At 41.5% G+C, this 14,869-nt stretch overlaps 1 protein-coding gene across 3 annotated transcripts in view; it reads right to left on the bottom strand.

The window, feature by feature from the left end:
- The window catches only part of C19H11orf16 (chromosome 19 C11orf16 homolog), a 36,006-nt gene extending 29,827 nt beyond the window's left edge, over positions 1-6,179 (bottom strand). Inside the window, exon 1 of one of the 3 annotated variants that reach the window (XM_033928403.1) lies at positions 6,161-6,179. The gene's annotated coding sequence lies outside the window, so the exon portion shown is untranslated. Of the gene's footprint in view, positions 1-960; positions 1,016-6,160 lie in introns of those variants that run through there. The other 2 variants (XM_033928400.1, XM_033928402.1) reach the window with 2 other exon arrangements.
- Positions 6,180-14,869: the final 8,690 nt, after the last annotated feature.

Raw genomic sequence — 14,869 nt, 5'->3', positions numbered from 1 at the left:
CAAAGGAAGTCATTAAATCCAAATAAATAAATCATTTTATCATCATTCATTCTGTACTCTAGGTATGTTATATTCTTATCCCTCTCCCCCCCCCCCTTTCTGAAGCCACATTAGTCTATTTTTATCACTGGCCGCAGTGGTTTTAGCTCCGATGCTCATAGAATTCCCATGAGCCTCGGAGCTCATACCGTCATGGTTGGCGATAAAAAAGCCTAAGGCAGCTTCCTATAAGGGGGGGGGGGGTTTCTTGTATCTTATTCTCTGGTTGTTGAGCTATTTCTATTTTGCCATTTAAGACTGTTCTTCTTTTCTTGATGGTTCAGTACCAGAGAACAAGAAAAGAAAGCAGTTGCGTGTCTTGAGTTGATTGTAAGCTCCCTGGAGCAGGGGCTGTTGTCTTTTGTGTTTCTGAACAGCACTGCTACCTACGTACATCACAGGACGGAAACCATCTGGATTTTTACAAGGTATTTATATCATGGTTTCTATTTCAAACTATTACAATGATAACTTCCTATCACATAGAAAACATGTATCTCTATTTTTTTAATGCTTATTTTATCAATGTACCATTTCTTCACTCCCCCCCACCTTAGAAAAGATGTCACTGTTTTCTGCAACATCAGCTGAATCTACATAATGAACTTAAAAGTATTCTCCCCCCTCCCCACCCCCCATGCTTTTCCTAAGGTTAAACCATAGGTATTGGTTATTTTTGTCACTGTGAATTAATTCCCCCCCCCCGTCCTTTTTCTCAAACGTTCTTTCATGCCAACTGTTCCGCAACCTTGTCTGACAAGAGTACACAGAAATGATTAACTAGTCTCTTTTCCTCCAAACTCTATGTCATGGTTGTCTGGCATCATATCTTGTAAAGAAATCACAGGATTTTCTTTTTTGGAATTATTAGAAAATCTCTTGGGAACTCCCAGCAGGAATACTTGCCTAAAGATGACTTACCAGCTGTCCCCCGTCTCTGGTCCGCGGGCACTCACTCCCATTGCACATATCTGCTCCTAATGTTTGCTGGTTGCCAAGCAGGTTACCATAGCCACATTTGAAGAGCAGCTGAAGGGCCAGAGCACAGAGCGCAGGCAACGCTATGAGCTTACAACATAGAATACAGGGAGAGGTCCTGTGCTCGGCCTACTTTACACAACAGATCAAAATTGACACAAACATATTCACAACACAAGACTATGTTTAGGGTGGCATAAGCCTGCATTACTTATTTTTACTTATACACTAAAGCAGGGGTGTCCAACCTGTGGCCCAAGGGCCGCATGCGGCCCCCTTGAAGTATTTTGTGCGGCCCCGGTCGGGGGCGATGCAGTGTTTTCCTCTGCTGCCGGCTCCCTCCTCTGTCTTGCTGCAGTGTTTGTGCGGCCCCAGAAAAAAAAAAAATTTTCGGCCAATGCGGCCTAGGGAAGCCAAAAGGTTGGACACCCCTGCACTAAAATGTACATCTTACCCAAAAGGCCTGCTATGTAATCCAGAAATGCTTAGTTACCCAGTTCCAGGCTGAAGATTTTGGGCAGTCCTCCTAACACGTATGTAACTATTTAAAAATTTATATACCGCATACAACTCTGCAGTTTCCATATCACATACATAAAATCTTGTTTCCCTACGATTATTACATTACATTACATTAGGGATTTCTATTCCGCCATTACCTTGCAGTTCAAGGCGGATTACAAAAGGTTAATTTAAATAAAAAAACAGAGTTACAATGATTAGCTAGAGAGGTAAGTTGTAGATCTTTTAAACATTTAACGGGTTGTTGAGGGTGAGGTGGTTTGTAAAAGAATTAATAGGTGGTCATAGTGTTATTATTAGTGCAGTGATGGGTAGATCAGATGTCAGTTTTAGAGTTACAAAGAGGTCGTGATGTTATTGCTGCTTCAGGAATTTCTTGAAAAGTGTGGTTTTTATTTCTTTTCTGAACGTCCTATAGTCTGGGGTGGTCATCAGAAGGTTGGAGATCTGGTTGTCCAGCCTTGCGGCTTGAGTGGCTAGGATTATCACATATAACATAGATATGTCTAAACATCATTAATCGTCCCTGTTATAAACAAGGATAGAGCGCAAATTCAATCAATTCAGAAATACAAGCACGCTTCAAATCATACATTGCTGTCAAAATTCTTTTTCTAAAAGGCGATTATCAACCGAAATATACCTTGGCATAAGAAGTCATTGGCAAATAATTGAGTTTTCAGCATTTTCTTAAAATTCATCCTCCCCAGACAAAACCGCAGGATACCAGGCCAGGCATTCCGTAGTTCCACGACAGCCTCAGACATCATTGATGGTCCGATCCTAGCATGCGTAGTCGACATTCTGCCCTCCAAACTTAATTTCATCCCATTTACACCTCTAAGCTCTCTTCTCGGTTTATAGATCTCAAAGAATTCTTGCAAGATCTTTGGGGATGCAGGATACAATGTCTGATGTGTAATCGCATATTTTAATTTATACATTTTGGGCTCCTTTCACGAAGCCGCGTTAACGGTTTTAGCGCACGCAGCTTTTTAGAGCACGCTAAACCTGCGCTACGCGGCTAGAACTAACACCAGCTATTACGCGTGTTAAAACCGCTAATGCGGCTTCGTAAAAGGAGCCCTTTATTTCATGTATATGCCCGTCCCCTACCTTCCCTTCTTTTCTGTCTCCTGTGTCCCTTGCATTTTCCTCTTTACCAGGAATGTATACAAAATTAAGTTTCAAGTTTCTCATTTATTAAGGCTTGATATATCCTAAGTGGTTTACATAATACAAAGTTAAAAATATTTTAAAACAAGGTGGTCAGACATATACCATTAAGAACATAAGCAATGCCTCCGCTGGGTCAGACCTGAGGTCCATCGTGCCCAGCAGTCCGCTCACACGGCGGCCCAACAGGTCCAGGACCTGTGCAGTAATCCTCTATCTATACCCCTCTATCCCCTTTTCCAGCAGGAAATTGTCCAATCCTTTCTTAAACCCTAGTATCGTACTCTGCCCTATTACGTCCTCTGGAAGCGCATTCCAGGTGTCCACCACACGTTGGGTAAAGAAGAACTTCCTAGCATTTGTTTTGAATCTGTCCCCTTTCAACTTTTCCGAATGCCCTCTTGTTCTTTTATTTTTTGAAAGTTTGAAGAATCTGTCCCTCTCCACTTTCTCCATGCCCTTCAAGATCTTGTAAGTCTCTATCATGTCCCCTCTAAGTCTCCGCTTCTCCAGGGAAAAGAGACCCAGAGTCTCCAATCTCTCAATGTATGAAAGGTTTTCCATCCCTTTTATCAGACGTGTCGCTCTCCTCTGAACCCTCTTGAGTAACGCCATATCCTTCTTAAGGTACGGCGACCAATATTGGATGCAGTACTCCAGATGCGGACGCACCATCGCCCGATACAACGGCAGGATAACTTCTTACGTTCTGGTTGTAATATCTTCTTGATTATACCTAGCATTCTATTCTCTCTCTTAGCGGCCACTGTGCACTGTGCCGTCGGCTTCGTTGTCATGTCCACCATTACCCCCAAGTCCCTTTCTTGGGTACTCTCATTCAATAATATGATACTACAAAAGGTACAAGAAGAAGACAGGCAGGGTTACATTGTTTCCTAGAAATATAAAAACAATTTGATGGGGGAGGGGAAAAAAACAAAAGGGCATGTTTTATAACTGAGATTAGGCTCCGAGTACAATACTGGGTTTTAAAAAGGGACTGGATGACTTCCTGGAAGCGAAGGGGATTGCAGGGTATAGATAGAAGGTTACTCTACAGGACAAAATCGAAAAGTGTACGTGAGTTTTAGGGTAGGAGCACTATCAGGTCCTGGACCTGAGGGGCCGCCGCGTGAGCGGACTGCCGGGCACGATGGACCGCCAGTCTGACCCAACAGAGGCAAGTCTTATGTTCTTATGGGTCTAAACCCCAAAGGCATTTTTATTTTCTTTAAAGATTGTAGTTCATTCCTCTCTCCTTTTGTATCAGTAATTATTTGTACGTATATACTGCATGTTTATTTGTATAAAATTGGGGGGTTTTTTGTCTCCTATTTTTAAATTGTTTTATGCATTGAAGTACTTGACATTGTGTGTACAATTAATTTTTAATAAACTTGAAACTTGAGAAAGGCTTTAAGGTTTACTTTAAATATAGCCATAATAGTTTCTTGTCTGATGTCCGATGGGAGTGAGTTCTACAATGTAGGAGCTGCCACAGAGAAAATCGCTTTACGGGTCGTATCACAGAATAACTGACAAATAGAAGGAATTGCACGGAGACTTTGATGCGATGATCGAAGTGCTCTGTATTTGTATCGGTGAAAGCAGGCGTGTGTACTGTTTTTACTTTAAAGGTAAGGAAAAGTAATTTGAAGGTAATCCGATGGGATATGGGCATCTTATCATATATTTGAAGTTCTTTTCCATTCTTTTCATGGCCATATACCAAATTTTAGTAACAAAATTCTGTTCTTCTTTCCGATAGAGGACATCCTTAGCACCGAACTATGTTTGCAAAGATACATGGAAATGTATCTTTGCATACACCCCCACTCGCACCCTCCGCTCAAAATCGGAAATACGCCTATGCATTCCCCCTGGAAGGTCCCTCCTCTCAGAAACTGCCCGCAAACGATCCTACAGCCACTTCATCCCACATCTCTGGAATAAACTCCCCCCCCAACTCAGGCAACAGAACTCTTTATTGACATTCCGTAAAATGGTAAAGACCCTCCTCTTCAACTAAAGATCTCTCTCAGTCTACACCCCCCCTTAAACCCCACCTCTCTCTTCTCTCCCCTATTTAACTTCTCCTAAATTTCAGTATAGTCCTCTCTTAGTCTGTACTCTGATAAATTGTCTGTACTCTGAAAAATTGTTTGTACCCTGATAAATACTGCACAAACTTGTATGTCCAAGCACCTAAACCTATTGTACATCTTATTTGCCTAATTACTTCTACTGTGTATGTTTACTTGTAGACCGTTCTGAGCTACTGGGAGAACGGGATATAAATCTAAATAAATAAATAAATGATCAGGAGCGGGATGGATGAACACAATTTGAAATTGAATGTTAATAAAACAGAGGTAATAGTGATGAAAGGGCAAAGAGACAATTTTGAGCTGGAGAGTGTGATTTTTATGGGGGGAGAAATTACCAGTAAAAAAATGGAGATGACTATTTTAGGAGTGTGTTTAGATAGTTGCCTAACAATGGAAAATCAGAAAACAATCAGGGTGGGTCATATGCAACTTCAAATGCTCTATAGCTTTTGATTTTCATTGCATGGTTCAAGCATTGATCCTGAGTAGAGTGGATTACTGTAATTCGCTCTACCTGGGAGTTGCAAAAGGGAAGCCGAGGGCTTTGCGGATGCTGATCAGCTCTGCTGCAAGATTAATCACAGGGGTTTCAAGGACTACACATATAACTCCTGTGTTGAAAAAAATTGCACTGGTTACCCATACAACAAAGAGTGCAGTTTAAGATTCATGCGACTATCCATCAGACATTGTACCATGTTTCTCCAAAGATTTTACAAGACCCAATACTAATAACTGAACAAGCAGTGGAAAAGTTGGTTTTTTTTCAAAATATGATCGAATTGATCTCAGTTTCCGCAACAAAAGAAACCCCTTTTGCGCATGGTTAATTTGAGATGACGTAGATAACTTTTTGTCAACATATACCCCCCCAAATTCTTATAGTGGGGGCTATAGGGTAAATATTCCTTCCTAGAATTATACTATCAGACTCAGACTTGGATGAACTGGCTAAGAAAAATTTTGTTTTTTTTCTTTATTCAGCTTAAAATCGTATTGCCAGAGCTAGATTGGGTTATTTAAAGACAGGCATCTCCTACAGCACAAGCTCTATACAACAATTCAATCTTTTCTAATAGAACTGTTGGTTCTGGTCTAATCCCAGTTCACAGATATTCACACTGGGGAAAGAAAAATCATCATTACAAATAACCATAAATAAATTGTAAAAATCTCCTGAATGGAAGCTAATATTCAATTCAGTCTAAAGATTGAAACATCCGTATAGATATTTTTGTCTAACAGGGTTATACCAGGGCTCTTGCCTCGAGACTTTCTGCGCACTGGAAATTTCTAGGCTAGCCACCCCTATGCTGTAAGAGACTGGTACTCCTTACCTGCATCTGCTCTGCTGGCTTCAGTCTGAAGTTTAAACTGTGCAAGGCTCTGTGGTCTCAGAAGATCAGCTGGTGCCACATGGTCAGACTTCAGATTAAAGCCAACAGATGAAGGCAGCTGAAGACGGTTCTTCACAGGTGTGTGGAGCTTCATTAGTCTCCCTATGTATATTGGGCAAGCTCAATCACTTCCCAGGGAAAAGTAATTTAAGTGTGTTTGGCACCCCCCCCCCCCCAATCATTTTGAATGGCTGGTGCCAATGCAATTTTCATTTTGTTCGGGTTAAAAAAAAAAAAGTTTTTGTTTCAGGAATACTGATGGGCTGCCTCCTTTTCTCAGAATCACTTCTTTTCCCTATATGCCCCCAACTCCTACTCCTGGCTCTGGAATTATTTTTGAGTCAAATGCAGAAGCTCTCAATCCAGTCTTCAGGACACACCAAGCCAGTCTAGTGTTCAAAAATATCCATAATGAATATGCCTGAGATCAATGTGTATAGACTGCCTTGTTTTTATGGAAACCCATCTCATGCAGATGCATTGTGGGTGTCTTGAAAGCCTAACCAACTGGCTGGCTGTGTCCCAAGGCTGGGTGAAGAACCCCTGGGCTAGAGTCATTGCAAGGCAGCTCTGAAAACGTCTGCTAGATGAATTGGCCTTTGTCTCTTGGTCTGCTGGGATTCACCTTCTGTAGGCAGTTCTTCTCTGGCTCAGCCAGCTCACAAGAAAGCGTGGCCTGAAGTTGTCTAATGTACATGATAGCAGCTCGGAGAGTTTCCACTTTGCTAAGCCTTCTGTTGGTGTATTCCTCCGGCAGGTGGCATCTTAGTTTAGCATAACCTTCATTGACGCATTTAACCCGCTGCCTTTCCCTTTCATTCCTTTTTCTAATGAAAGCTGGCCCATAAGAGCACTCAAATTGTGCAAACTTAGTACTGGAGCCTTGGCATGGAAAGCTGTGAGAGCTGCTATATACCTGTTCGGTGAACAATCCATCCAGCGCATGAGACGGCATAGGCATTTCTTCAGAATAAGCTAGCTGGCAGTATGGTGATGGCTCAGGGTATAGCTGAAACTTCACAGTAGGGTCCACGTAGAAAGGCAGAGTCACTTGGACCTGGTGTGTGCTGCACATCATTGGCTTTTCCACTAGGCTGTGATAGCTGTTGGTATCCATTATTTTTTTCTCAAACCTGCAGTTTTAAGTGCATACATTCTTAAAATATATTTAGAAGAGTAAATATGCTAGAGCAGTGGTCTCAAACTCAAACCGTTTGAAGGGCCACATTTTGGATTTGTAGGCACTTGGAGGGCCTCAGAAAAAATAGTTAATGTCTTATTAAAGAAATTACAATTTATAGTTTATAAATCTTTCCTTAATAATAATATTGTAATTTATAACTAAAGAGACATATGATCAAGAAACTGTTTTATTTTACTTTTGTGATTATGATAAATATACCGAGGGCCTCAAAATAGTACCTGGCGGGCCGCATGTTTGAGACCACTGTGCTAGAGTGTTATTAAGTTTAGTTTATTCCCAGTCCGCCTTTATCCAGTGGATTGCAAAAGTAAACAAACACAGTAAAACCAATTAAAATGCAAACCAGACAATATTAACAGGTTAACAAAAGTCTGCTGACTTATAAGACTTTGCTTATCAGCCTCCGACTGATACGCTTCTTTTCAAGGCATCTCAGCTTGTCCATGATTTTCAGATCTTTTAAATGTCATCATGGCCCATAAAGGAACCATCTGGACCCCTGAGGAAGGTGAGTTTAGCGACACACGGACCGTGTCAGGTCCTTGTTCCCTTGTCACATAGGTGGACCACATGTATAAAAATTATGTTTATTAATAAAGACTTGGCATTCTGTACATCGCAGCTGTAGTATTTTTCTTTGGCTTTTGATTTATAAAACCCAACATATTACCATCCTCTATAATAAAACCCTAAGCGCGCATGCGCACTTACAAGGTCGTGATCCCTGCTGCTGTGATGTGTGCTTGCGTGGCCGTGTTCCATTCGCGGCACGTGCGGCTGTTTGCGACAAGCAGCGCAGGGCGCACAAAGCAGTTTCAATGGCGGTGTGACTCCTGCGGGGGCTGTCAGAAGAGGTGTTTAGTTGCGGCGGTTTCAACGGCGGTTTGTCTCCTGCGGGTGCTGCAAGATGTCGGGCTGTCAGAAGAGGGAGTTAGTTGATGATGAGCTGGTAAGAATTACATGATGTGCTACTGCTCCACAGGGAAGTTGAGGGGGAGAGGGAAAGGGGGCTGCGTTTGGGGGAGGGGTGTGCTGGGGGGGCAGACAGCAATCTTGGTATGCCCTAGGGGGGAACAGAAGGGGGCCATGGAGAGACAGGCAGGCATGGCACAACAGAGAGAGAAAGGCAGGTTTGAGGACAGGGGTATGCTGGGGGGCAGACAGCAATCTGGGTTTGCTCTGGGAGGGGGGAAACAGAAGGGGGCCACGTAGAGACAGGCAGGCATGGCGCAACAGAGAGACACAGACAGGCAGGGGACCAGTGAGAGAGACAGACAGCGGCCAAGGAGAGAGAGAGAGAGAAAGAATGACGGACAGACAGCGGCAAAAGAGAGAGAGACAAAGAAAAAAACAAACAGATAGACAGCGGCCAAGGAGAGAGAGAAAGAAAAAAAAGACAGATAGCTCACACGGTAAGTTTTCATTAAATGTTGTGATCTTTTAAGTCTACACATCTATTCTAGCACCCGTTAATCTAACGGCTTAAACACTAGTATAACATAATTCATTTATGGAGAATATCTCATTTTAACAATCATAGTTTCATTAGAAACATGATAGCAGATAAAGGCCAAATGACCCATCTGGTCGGCCCATCCACAATAACCACTATCTACTTCCCTCTCTGAGAGATCCCATGTGCCTATCCCAGGCCCTTTTGAATTCAGGACAAATATTTTGCAATCTTTCATCCTTCCCGAGTAGAAATGGGCCACATAACAGAAGAAAAGCAGTATTATTTAGATCAGTGGTTCACAGCCCACCGGTCAGTGGGGTTTTCAGGATAGCTCTAATGAACATGCATGAGAGAGATTTGCATATAATGGAGGCAAAAGGCATGCAAATCTGCCCCATGCATATTCATTAGGGCTATCCTAAAAACCTGACTGGCTGCTTTAGCTGAAAGTACATAGAATATTTCAGGGGTCTTCAACTCCAGTCCTCAAGATCCACAACCCAGCTTGATTTTCAGGATTTCTACAATGAATACATACGAGATCTATTTGCATTTACTGTTTCCATTGTGTGCAAATATATCCTATTTACTGTTTGTTTACTTGGATTCATTGTCGTAGGTGTGTGTGTGTGTGGGGGGGGGTCTGCTTGTTATGTACTTCAGCATGAGTAAAGTGCCATTTAGAAATAAAAACCTGGTTTAGCAGGAACAACAGGGGTTTCTCCTGTCCATGTTGGCTTTCAGTCATCCCCAGTGATGGGGTAAGATATCTTTGGAGGTGAGGAAAGGCAGGTTCCAGCGAGATTTGAATGTCTTTTTCCTAATGCGGTAGTATTGAGTTTTTTCAACAAGAGCAGCTGCTGGCTAGGGCAAACAACCCAAAACACAAATTTTGTTCACTTTTCTTTGCTTTCCAAACAGAATGAAAAGAAATTGGAAATGTCATTAAAATTTGAATCCAGGGTCCTGACTGTGAAATAGAACTTTTTCCCTACTACTGAACCTCCTCTGTAAATCCTGAACTCTGTTCTGCTGTGAAGGAGGATAAATAAAGCTGAATAGCCCACCCCCCAAAGAACAGGAAGAGGGACAGGTTCCCGAAGGCCATGTTGGCACATCTACTACTTACCTTGGCTGTGCAGTTGCTGATGCTGTATATCTTTCATTGCATACAACATTTGCCTCATTTATAGGGACCAGGGATTATCATCGAGGACAATATGCAAAATGGTTTATACATCAACAGATCTGATGGACATTTACTACACTCCCACAGTAACCAGAGAGATCAGACAGAGATGAACATTTTCAGCAGTAACTGACATCACTAATTCCTATTCTTGAATTTTGTTTATACTGTATACAAGGGCTAAATTACAAGCATAAAAGATTAGAGCGTGTCAATTTTACAAGTAGATTTTTATTTTTTCAAACTACTGTTGACCAGATTACGCAGTTTTGCATGTTGAATCTAAAGCTATCTTCAGAAACTGCTTCTTACCTATATCACAGTTGAAATATTAATATTTGTAGAATATTTATTTGAACATACAAATAATCCAAATTACAGCTGTAGTTACATAAGTGTCTTTAAAATGGCATTTATATAATTAAATTGAATGTTATTTAACAAAATCCAGCAAAGAGGCCATATTTTGTTTGCTTCTGTTTTGGCTCATGAGCTCCCTACTGAGCATCTGACCCCTAATATAATGGTCCCTCCTCTGTAGACATGACCAGCAGCCTTAGTTGTCATATTTACACACCTTTCTATGGATTGGATGTGTGATGGCTTGCTCAGAAATGCCTTGATCTCTGCTGTGGTCAAGAACAGGTGAGGACACAGAGACTTTGGAGCAACAGTCAAGTAACTGGGCAAGTGTCATTGCCTCAGTGTTGATGGACAAGGCTTTCCTGGGCCTCACCCTGCTGTCTCCAGACTGTGTCTTCTCAACTCCTTCACCTCACCCTGCTGTCTCCAGGCTGTGTCTTCTCATCTCCTTCACCTCAATATCTTCTCTTCTTGCACAACATAGCTTACAATACTGTAACCGGACCACGCTGACCTTCTCACAAAAGGCAGAGCTACCTTCCTTACCTCTTCACACTGTTCTTTAAACAGTTGAAGCTGGAAGAGGAGATGCCTGGGACCTTGTGTCCAATTGCTATTTATTTTTATATTGAACCAGTTCACCCAACACAGTACTCTACAATCATTCTTTCCTTTCAGTAAAGCATTATCTCTTCCTCTCTCTAAAAGATCCTACATGCCTATCCCACACCGTCTTGAATTCAGACACAGTCTCTGCCTCCATCCCTTTTTCCAGGAGACTGTTCTACGCCTCTACCACCCTTTCTGTAAAAAAAGTATTTTCTTAGATTACTCCGGAGCCTATTACCTCTTAACTTTCATTCCAGAGCTTCCTTTCAAATGAGAGACTCCACTCATGCACATTTACGCCACATAGGTATTTAAACGTCTCTACCATATCTCTCCTCTCCTGCCTTTCCTTCAAAGTATACATATTAAGTTTGTCCCCATACACCTTATGACAAAGACCATGCACCATTTTAGTAGTCTTCCTCTGGACCGACTCCATCCTTTTTATATCTTTTTGAAGGTGCGGTCTCCAGAATTGTACACAATATTCTAAATGAGGTTTCACCAGAGTCTTATACATGAGCATCAATACCTCCTTTTTCCTAATGACCAGACCTTTTCCTATGCACCCTAGCATCCTTCTGGCTTTTGCCTTCACCTTTTCACCCTTTTGACCACCTTAAGATAATCACATACAATCATACCCAAGTCCCGCTCTTCTGTCGTGCACATAAGAACTTCACCCCCTAAACTGTACCGTTCCCTCAGGTTTTTGCAGCCATAATAAATGACCTTACATTTCTTAGCATTAAATCTTAGCTGCCAAATTTCAGACCATTCTTCAAGTTTTGCTAGCTCTTTCTTCATGTTTATTCACACCATCCTGGGTGTCTACTCTAGTGCAGATTTTAGTATCATCTACAAAGAGGCAAATCTTACCCGACAGCCCTTCAGCAATAGCACTTATAAAATGTTAAAAGGAACAGGCCCAAAAACAGAACCTTGAGGTACACCACTGGTTAACATCCCTTTCCTCAGAGCAATCTCCATTGACCACTACTCTATGTCGCCTTCCACCCAACCAGGTCCTGACCCAGCCGGTCACTTTGGGGCCCATCCTGAGGGCACTCAGTTTATTTATTGGACGTCTGTGTGGGACACTGCCAAAGGCTTTGCTAAAAGCTAAATATACCACATCTAGCGCACTCCCTCTATCCAATTCTCTGGTCACCCAGTCAAAGAAATTGATCAGATTTGTCTGACAAGACCTACCTCTACTGAATCCATGTTGCCTCTCTGATCCTGTAATCCACTGGATTCCAGAAATTTCACCATTCTCTATTTTAAAAGCGTTTCCATTAATTTGCTTACCACAGAAGTCAGACTTACCAGCCTGTAATTCTCTACTTCTTCCTTACTTCCACTTTTGTGGAAAGGGACCATATCTGCCTTTCTCCAGTCCTCCGGTACCACTCCCGCCTCTAGAGAAGCATTGAAAAAGTCAGTCAGCGGAGCCACCAGAACTTCTCCAAGTTCCTTCAGCACCCATCTGATGTACACCATCTGGCTCCATCGCTTTGTCTATCTTTAATTTAGCTAGCTCTTTGCGATTGCAACCCTCTGAAAATCGATCAGGGTCTACCACTTCTCCATCCCTATTCGCGTTTGTCTTCTGCGTTCTGGCTCCCTGCACTTCAGCCATGTATACAGAATAGAAATATTTGTTAAGCAATTCGGCCTGTTCTTTACAAAGCCACATTAATGAGTTTCACCACGGCAAATGCAACACAGTCAATAGAAACTGAATGGGCTGCACCGCTTTTGCTGCATGGAAATCACTACCGTAGCTTGCACTTATAAAAGTTGCTCAAGTTACATCTTTCACTACTGATCAAAAATAGTTATTTTCCCTATAAGTAGCATCAGATTATTTGAAACTGGTGGGGGGGGGGGGGAAGAAACCGAGTTACACATTTAAAACAGAAAATAAAATCACAATGTTTCTTCCAAATTTCAAGTGATTGCAAACCAAACTCAAATAAAAAAGCAAACAAATAAAAAAAATTTACCGACCCAAACTGGTGCACTTTGTTAATAAGGAGAAAGGAAAGCAACAAAAAACAATCCAGAAGGGATGTCTAAAGAAGGATAAAAAACAACAACAAACAAGATGACCTTTGCTGGAGATAAAGTAAAAACATCAGCTTTAAAAGGACTCAAAATGGTCAGATGTACACCGTCTGAGAGTGTGCAATATTCAAAGTGCAGGTATGAACATTTGTTCTCAATGGAGGAAAAAGCCTCAGAAAAGGGCCTTCCCATCTCCACAATGGTGGTAGAGTGTTCACCTCACTGGCTTAAAAAAACTCCTTAAACTAAAAATCACTGCAGTTTTAGAGTGTAATAAATTTACTGGGTGATAGATGAAAAAACACACCTTATCAACTTAACTTGAATGATCGGTACACCGACGGTGGCCAGCGTTTCACTTTACAGCTACCTCAGGGTGTAACGTCTCCGATCAAAACGCTAAATGCGTCTCAAACATCCAAAGATGTCTGAGGTAGCTGTAAAGTGAAACGCTGGCCACCGTCGGTGTACCGATCATTCAAGTTAAGTTGATAAGGTGTGTTTTTTCATCTATCACCCAGTAAATTTATTACACTCTAAAACTGCAGTGATTTTTAGTTTAAGGAGGTTTTTTAAGCCAGTGAGGTGAAAGCTCTACCACCTTTGTTCCACCATTGTGGAGATGGGAAGGCCCTTTTCTGAGGCTTTTTCCTCCATTGAGAACAAATGTTCATACCTGCACTTTGAATATTACACACTCTCAGACAGTGTACATCTGACCTTTGTGGAAGTGTTAATTTATTAAAGTTGGTTTTCCACAGTATCTGAGTTGTTTGGCTATTTATAAAGGACTCAAAATGGGCCATGTTTCGGCATGGCTTCTTGCATCAGAAGTGCAGAAAACCTAAATTACTTCAATTAGCTTAAATGGTGTGGTAATTGACCAAGCCATTTAAGTTAAATGAATAATTTTAAAAATTTTTTAAAGTTAGGCATGGGTTTCTCCACAACGTCTACGTCATGGCACCTATCGACACCTATCTGAAAAGTAGGCATAGGTGGAGACAGAGAATAGGCATGGTTGACTTAGGTGTCGCATGGCATCCGGCCTAATATCCCAGGATGCCTAGGCGTCACTAGGCGTGATTCTATAAACAGTGCCTAGCATTTGATTGACAACCATGCCGAGCAGCACCATTTATAGAACCTAGCCCTTAGGGTGCTCTTGAGTTTTGCTTCAGAGTCGTCATTTTAGGATCAAGTATGTTAGGTGCAGATTTTAGCTGGGCAGCCTCAATTAGGGAGCTGTTTAAAGAGTCACGCCCTAAGTGCCTTAAAATAACAAATAGCGAAACCACTGCTGACGGGGCATTTAAAAACAGCTGTGAAACGAGTAAGATGAGATGCCAATTGTAAGTATTATTGTGCAATTTGTTATTAGCAATTACTTAAGTTCTCAAAATTGTGTTCTAATAATGCAAAATTGACCCTTCCTTTGTCCTGCTTTGAGCTACTATTTTTTGAGTAAGGAAGTTACTTTTTTTGCCGAGAGCATTCCAATCATAATCAGTATATTTTGAGTCTTTTTTTTTCTTTTTTGAGGAGGGTTTACTAGGGTTGTTCTGTGTTACTATTTGAAAAATTAACATGCCATGTAAAAAGGATCCTAATCTGTAAGGAGCAATATCACTAATTAATCTACAAGTAATATTCTCAATAAGAAAATAGTTTATATCACTTTAATAACACTTGAAAAACATGCCATTCAAAACTCATATTTGAATAAACCTGAGAAAATATGTAAACAATGCATTCCTG

Source organism: Geotrypetes seraphini, chromosome 19, assembly GCF_902459505.1.
Source record: "Geotrypetes seraphini chromosome 19, aGeoSer1.1, whole genome shotgun sequence".
Taxonomy (NCBI): domain Eukaryota; kingdom Metazoa; phylum Chordata; class Amphibia; order Gymnophiona; family Dermophiidae; genus Geotrypetes; species Geotrypetes seraphini.
The sequence above is the reverse complement of the archived record's forward strand: the minus strand, read 5'-3'. Positions and strand labels throughout refer to the sequence as shown.